Source organism: Vulpes lagopus, chromosome 7, assembly GCF_018345385.1.
Source record: "Vulpes lagopus strain Blue_001 chromosome 7, ASM1834538v1, whole genome shotgun sequence".
NCBI classification, from domain to species: Eukaryota; Metazoa; Chordata; class Mammalia; order Carnivora; family Canidae; genus Vulpes; species Vulpes lagopus.
In genome coordinates this window covers 83,530,077-83,538,206 of record NC_054830.1, presented here as the reverse complement: position 1 = coordinate 83,538,206, position 8,130 = coordinate 83,530,077, and positions in this window count along the sequence as shown.

Here is an 8,130-nt window from a genome sequence, read left to right as displayed (position 1 = left end):
CCCCACAATGAAAATTATCGTAGACATGTGTCTGAACATCACATTAATTCAACCACAACTGAAGAATGAAAGTAAGTTTAACTTCTCAGAGTGAATACAGTAAAAGTAATTTTAAAATAACCTTTCTTCCACATGTGTATTTAACTCCTTTGTTGTCCATAATACTGGGCTGAGAAAAATCAGGAATTCACACCTTTAGTCAAAGTTACCAAAGTTTCTGAAGTGTCTTGCTAGGGCCTGTGGAACCTAGATGGTCAACTGGCCAGAGCTGAGAGAAGATTCTGGGACAGGAGCAGGCATGTTGGAAATCAAGAAGATTGGAGATGAGTACTCTACATTCACCAATGTGGGCAAAGCCCCCAAGGCCTATGCCATGCTCCTCCACAGAACCAGCAAAGAGAGTCTCTTGGAAGTGGAATACAACCTCCAGGATGCTACTATGCAAGTGTGCTGCAAAATCCACCTGGACCCCTGCTCGTTCCGGGGGGTAGAGCCTCTGAAATGGCCATGGCCCATGCTTTGATACAAAAATCCAAGGCTATGACTGGTATGGAACAGTGGCCAGACAGGGCTGTTGCCCAAGCCTCAAAAGATCATACCTCGTATCCTTATCTAGAACTGTGGGACCAGCGCATTTGTTTACTTACCTGCCTTCAGGCCAAGCACAACACCCAGGAGAACTGTGGGACTTGGGGCATAAATGGTGAGACAGGTACCCTGCTGGACACAGAAGCACTGGGCATCTGGGAGCCACTGGCTGTGAAGCTGAAAACATCCAAGACAGCAAGGGAGATAGCAGTTCTGTTACTGAGCATGGATGACATCATCTTAGGCCACAGAAAGGAGGGTGATAACCAGTGGGGCACCTGGGTGGCTCAGCTGGTTAAGCATCTGCCTTCAGCTCAGGTCATGATTTCAGTCAGGGTCCTGGGATCTCATCCTGCATTGGGATCCCTGCTTAGCGGGGAGCCTGCTTCTTCCCATGTCCCACTTCCCCCTCCCTCTCCTTGTGTGTTCACTCTCTCTCTCTCTCTCTCTCTCCCTCTCTCTCAAATAAATAAATAAAATCTTAATTTTTTTTTTTAGAAAGGAGAGTGATGATGACCAGAGCCCACAAATCAGGGCTCTCGATGCTGGCCAGGAGTGAGTGGCGGACAAGGCAACCTCAACACAGAGCCAGCAGAGGGTCCCTCTTCCTTGAGCCAGATTGCCAGGGACACTGGGTATCTCAGTTTGGAAGCAAAAAGGTTGAAAGGCAGCCCTGGCCCCTTTCTGTCCCAGCAGTGTCTGCAAAAGGCACAGACATGCATTTCTTCTCTACTATAAGCTTTCTGTTTATCAGGAAAGATATGGGGAAGTAAGAATGCTTGAGTGTACACAGTTCAAATTTTAAGAGACTGTGCCTAAATGATAGTCAAAATCTTATCTCTGCATGGAAAGTTCACAAAAGTACCTATTGCTCAATCACTTGATATTATCAGATCTTTGAGCTTCTGATAACCCTATATAGAAAGTAGGCATCTGAGAGTTATTTTGATTCAGTTTTCAAGTTTTAAACAGGGTTAAGCATCTTTTCATATGTTTAAAGGCCATTTGCATTTCCTCTTCAGAGAATGACTTATGTATCCATTTTTCTATTGAGTTTTTAAATCTTTTATTTATTTTTAGGATCTCTTTATGAACTCTGAATATTAACCTTTATCTTTAATAAGCAACTGTTTTTGTCCAAAATATTTATCCAAAAAATCCCCAAAAAACAGGAAACAAAATATTTTATCCAAATAGTCTTCATTTTTTGTCATAAAGAATACAATTGGTCAATTTTTCAGTGTCTTTATTACCTTTGCTTTTGGTTTAATTTATGCATGCTTTCCATAACCCATGTATGTATATTATATATATTATATTTATATATTTATATAATATGTATATAAATATATATTATATGTTTTATACTTATGTAATATACATATTATATTAATAGAGACACAATTGTATTTCTGGAATAATTCCCATGCATTTGGAGAATAAATGCAAATAGATTCACACTTCCCCCACCACACATAAAAAAATAAATTTCATCTAGACTTAAAAGCTGCAGGCAATATATATGTTTAAATGAGACTGTACCTAATAGGTGTCTGACACATACAGCCAGCACGGTGTTAACATGGCTTAGATTCACAGCAATACCTCACTGGAAATCTTAGGAAATCTACACTGCAATCTCTAATATAATCACATGAGATTCTGTTTACATGCAAATCTAATAATCACATTACATAGATACTTGAGGCCTAATGTATTTTAGCCTAACTGAAAAAAGATGGCTACAAGTACATATGGCCATAAATCTGTGAATATAAGCTAGCTTTCACAGAGGAGAGGTTACATATTCCACTGAGAAAAATGAATTTTGTAATAAAACCATTTTGTTAGAAATTTCTAGAGTCAGAAAATAGAATAGTAATTGAATTTTTTTTTCAAGTGAAAGAGAAAGAGCTGGCTTCCCACCATGTTAGATGACTGTAAGTTTTGTACAGTGCAATTTATTTAATTATTGGTACCAGCTTCCCAGAATGTGGTCAATAGAGAATGGATGTGTTGCTGGAACATAGAAACTAGAACAGGTTAAAAATGTTTTGACAGGTTTTTTTCAATGGCTTCATATCCTGCAAAAGGCATTAATTTTCAAGAGAGTGATTTTGGTTTGCTTTTTATGTACCATTATATCTAATTTGTTTTATGCTCCAGCAGTGAAAATTATTTTCCTCCCTCCAATTTACATGGCAAACACAAATGAATATTCAAGTAGAAAAAAAAAACCTGATTAGTTTAATTTGACCATTCTCTGCTTCACCATAAAAGTGCACACTTTATCCTGAACTAAGTGGGTAGAAATAATAACTGGTCTTGGGACCCCTGGGTGGCTCAGTGGCTGAGTGTCTGCCTTCGGCTAAGGGTGTGATCCCAGGGTTCTGGGATCGAGCCCTGCATGGGCTCCCTGCATGGAGTCTGCTTCTCCCTCTGCCTGTGTCTCTGCCTCTCTCTCTCTCCCTGTGTGTGTCTCTCATGAATAAATAAATAAAATCTTTAAAGAAATAATAGCTAGTCTTTAAATCATTGCAATTCACATGGCTCTTAAAAAAAATAAAGGATTCTTGAAAATAAGTAACCATTCTCATTTCAGGAAGGTCAAAAGGTCAGTGTAGCTAGGAGAAATCACAGCAATGGTTGTATTTAAAAACTGATGGCTTGACATGCCCTGGCCCTGTCATGAGGAAGAGGTAGGAAACCTTCATGGTTAGGAAAGGTTCTTCGGGTGTGTCTAGCAGAACTAGGTCTAAAAAACTCTTGTTCAGAAATTAAAACACTTATGTGTGTTTATTCATTTTTTGTAAATAAGCAAGGTCAGTCTTATTAGTGTGAGAGCTCAAGGAACTTAGGGAGTCCGAGGTGTGGAGAGTTTTTTAAATTTATGCAAGAAGTTTCCTTTCTTACCTAATGAGCGCATGAAACTTTGGTGAAAACCTAAGGTTAATACCTTCCTTACCGAGATCAATTCTAAATGTTCAGAAACCAATTTTTATACCTTTATTTTTTTTAAAGATTTTATTCATTTATTCATGAGAGACAGAGGGAGAGAGAGAGAGAGAGAGAGAGAGAGAGAGAGGCAGAGACATAGGCAGAGGGAGAAGCAAGCTCTCTGCAAGGAGCCCGAGGTGGGACTCAATCCCAGGACCCCAGGATCACGCCCTGGGCCAGAGGCAGATGCTCAACCGCTGAGCCACCCAGGCCGTCCCAATTTTCATACCTTTAACAGTCTAAGAAACTCATGGTCTTCTTTTTTGGGTGCAATAAAGAACCTAGGCCTAGATGAGAGGATCCATAACCTGAAAACCAAGAGCAAAGACACATCACTCTGAAACCATAGGGCTCATTCTAGGAGGCATGAGAGGTATGTATGATGTAATATGATGGACTCAACATGATGATATCTACTTTAATAAATGGACATTTCTGGGAGAAGGACAATGAGCTCTATGAATGAAAAATACAAAATATATATTCTGAAATTGAATCCATCCCTAGATTGCAGTGGAGAACAGACTTGTTAGAGCCAAGATACCAAAATCCTACCTTTGATATTATTTTGTTTCTCAAATGACCCAGTTCATCATCTTTCATTCAGATTCTTTTGTGTATATCTGGGAAAGTGGCTTTCAAATAGGATTCCCAGACCAGTAATGGGCCTAGGTAAAGTTTCCACTACTTTTTTAAAATTTTATTTATTTATTCATAAAAGACGCACAGAGAGAGAGAGAGAGGCAGAGACGTAGGCAGAAGGGGAAGCAGACTCCATGCAGTGAGCCTGATATAGGACTCAATTCCAGAACCCTGAGATCAAGACCTGAGTCAAAGGCAGACACTCAACCACTGAGCCACCCAGGCATCCAAAACTTCTACTATTTCTTGGGAAGAAGTAAGATGAATTTTCAAAAAGTTACAATTATTCTGGGGTGCTTGGGTGACTCAGTCAGTTGAGCATCTGACTCTTGATTTCGGCTCAGGTTATGATCTTAAGATCATGAGACTGATGGATGCCTGAGTAGCTCAGTGGTTTAGAATGTGGTCAATAGAGAATGGATGTCACCTTCAGCCCAGGGCGTGATCCTGGAGCCCCAGGATCAAGTCCCACATCAGGCTCCCTGCATGGAGCCTGCTTCTCCCTCTGCCTGTGTCTCTGCCTCTCTCTCTCTCTCTGTGTCTTTCATGAATAAAATCTTTAAAAAATATCATGAGATTGAGCCCCTTGTCAGGCTCTGCACTCAGTGTGGAGTCTGCCTGAGATTCTCTCTTTTCCTCTCCCTCTGTCCCTCCCCTGCTGGTGTGCACACATGCTCTCTCTCTCCCTCTCTCTCTCTCTTTCAAAAAAGTTACAATTATTCTTATATAAAAAAGTGCTCTTACTCAGAGATTTATTTATGAATTAATGGTGATACACATAATGGTAGTTTATAAGCCCCTAGTTTTTATTCAGGAGAGATAACAGAAAATTAAGGGTTTTTTTTCCCTTTGACACATAAATATCTGGAAAACACTAGTCTATAGTGAGTAAAGATTAGACAAGTACTCTGGGATGCTGAAGCAGGATTGGTAGAAGTTGCTAAGAAAAAAAAGTTGCTATTTTTTTGCTTTTTGTAGTTGAGGAAACATCCATTTGTTGTATCAATTCAGGTGAGAAAAGTCCTTTAGACAAAAAGAAAATATTAATAAATGGAGTTCTAATCTGTACAGAAGAATGAAGGGCACTGGAAGTGTTAGTCAATTGGTTAAATATAAAGTTGTTTGTTTCTGGGCAATAAAACAGATTAGTCAATTACTTTAAAAAAATCAGATCAAAAGATATTCTTAACAGGGGCACCTGGGTGGCTCAGCTGTTTAAGCATCCAACTCTTGACCTCAGTTCAGGTCTTGATCTCAGGATCGTGAGTTCAAGCCCATGTAGGGCTCCATACTGCACATGGAGCCTACTTAGAAATCAAAAAACATTTGCAAATATCTTTTCCCATTCTGTAGGTTGTCTTTTAGTTTTGTTGACTGTTTCTTTTGCTGCCTAGAAGCTTTTTATCTTGATTAAGTCCCAATAGTTCACTTTTGCTTTTGTTTCCCTTGCCTTCTTAGATGTAACTTGCAAGAAGTTGCTGTGGCCAAGTTCAAAAAGGGTGTTGCCTGTAGTCTCCTCTAGGGTTTTGATTGATTCTTGTCTCACATTTAGATCTTTCATCCATTTTGAGTTTCTCTTTGTGTATGGTGTAAGAGAACGGTCTAGGGATCCCTGGGTGGCTCAGTGGTTTGGCGCCTGCCTTTGGCCCAGGGCGCGATCCTGGAGACCCGGGATTGAATCCCACTTCGGGCTCCCGGTGCATGGAGCCTGCTTCTCCCTCTGTCTCTCTCTCTCTCTCTCTCTCTCTGACTATCATAAATAAATAAATAAATAAATAAATAAATAAATAAATAAATAAGAATGGTCTAGTTTCATTCTTCTGCACATGGCTGTCCAATTTTCCCAGCACCATTTATTGAAGAAACTGCCCTTTTTCCAGTGGATAGTCTTTCCCACTTTGTCAAATATTAGTTGACCATAGTGTTGAGGGCCGCTTTCTGGGTTCTCTATTCTGTTCCATTGATCTATGTGTCTGTTTTTGTGCCAGTACCACACTGTCTTGATGACCACAGCTTTGTAGTACAACCTGAAATCTGGCATTGTGATGCCCCTGGCTCTGGTTTTCTTTTTCAATATTCCCCTGGCTATTCAGAGTCTTTTCTGATTCCACACAAATCTTAAGATGATTTGTTCCAACTCTCTGAAGAAAGTCCATGGTATTTTGACAGGGATTGCATTGAATGTGTAAATTACCCTGGGTAGCATAGACATTTTCACAATATTAATTTTTCCAACCCATGAGCGTGGAATATTTTTCCATCCCTTTGTGTATTCCTCAATGTCTTTCAGAAGTGTTCTATAGTTTTTAGGGTATAGATCCTTTACCTCTTTGGTTAGGTTTATTCCTAGGTCTCTTATGCTTTTGGATGCAATTGTAAATGGGATTGACTCCTTAATTTCTCTTTCTTCAGTCTCATTGTTAGTGTATAGAAATGCCACTGATTTCTGGGCATTGATTTTGTATCCTGTCACATTGCCAAATTGCTGTATGGTGTTATACTATATGTTGGCAAATCAAACTCCAATAAAAAATAAAAATAAATAAACAACAACAAAAACAAAAACAAAAATGAAACCTCTTAATAGAATGAGTTGACAAGCCAGAGCAAATTACTGACAGGGCCTGGAATGAATTGACACTGTGTAACTCTCAAGGAAATTTTCTTTCCATAACCTAGATTAATTCTAGAGAACTATAAGCCCTTAAATGCTTTCCAAAACTCTAGAACTACCTTGTATGTTGGAAACTACCTGGTCAATAGTAATGTCTGTGTTAGACTGTTCCCTTAATGGATCTTCACATATTTCTTTCTCTCTCTTTTTTTAAGATTTTATTCATTTTGAGAGACAGACTAGAGAGTGAGTGCGAGCAGTGGGGAGGGGCAGAGGGAGAAAGAATCTCAGGAAGACTCCACGCTAAGGGCAGAGCCTGACATGGGTCTCAATCTTATGACCCTGAGATCATGACCTGAGCCAAAATCAAGAGTTGGACACAACCAACTAAGCCACTCAAGTGCCCCAAGTTTCACATATTCCTAAATAAATTTGTATTTTTTTTTAATGAAAATACAGCATGATTAAGTCCAGCAATTTTGTGCTCTGTACTAGGTTCCATTCTAGTCTTTCCTATATGCACCATTTAGATATTTTTTAAACAGAAATGTTTATGTTGAGGATACATATTCCATTGTACTAAATATTCTTTCCTTCTTTGGTTTCCATTGAGCATAGCCAAATGCTCAAACAGTTCAATTTATTTACCAATGAGGAAACTATTTTAGAAATGCTGAGAAACTTGACATTGGTTCCTCAACTAGTATGTGATGTAGATGTTTGAACTCAGAATTTCTGATTAGTTTAATAAAATATTTGTTGTGGGATGAAGTACATGCAGTGAATATTAGGTCATTTCCTTTCTTCCCCCCTCAGCTTCTCCATAAAATCTTCCTGACTTAAGAAAATGCTAAATATAACATATATCATATCTCATAATTCATAAAGTATCTTTATACATTAGATAAATAAGAGAAGACATATATAAAAAATGCAATAGTAAGTAGACTGGTGTAAATAAATAGTAGTGTGAAGAAAAAGCTGTGAGGTAGAAATTGCCTCTATTTTCATTCATGGAACTGCTTTAAACCTTGTGTTTAGTGCATGTCCATACTGGAACAGCCAAAGAGAGATGCTCCGAAATTGCTCAGCTCTTTTTCCTAAGCCCCGGAGGGATATGAGTACCTCCTCTTGGGTCACTTCCTGAAAGGAGGACACTAATGTGAAACCAAAGGTTTCCTGCCACAGAACTGCAGAGGCCTCACCAATGTTAAGCTACAAAATACTTAGTTGTATGCCAAAGCTAACGTAGCTCCCTCCTGGTACTCAGAAAGCACAGTGATCAAGGT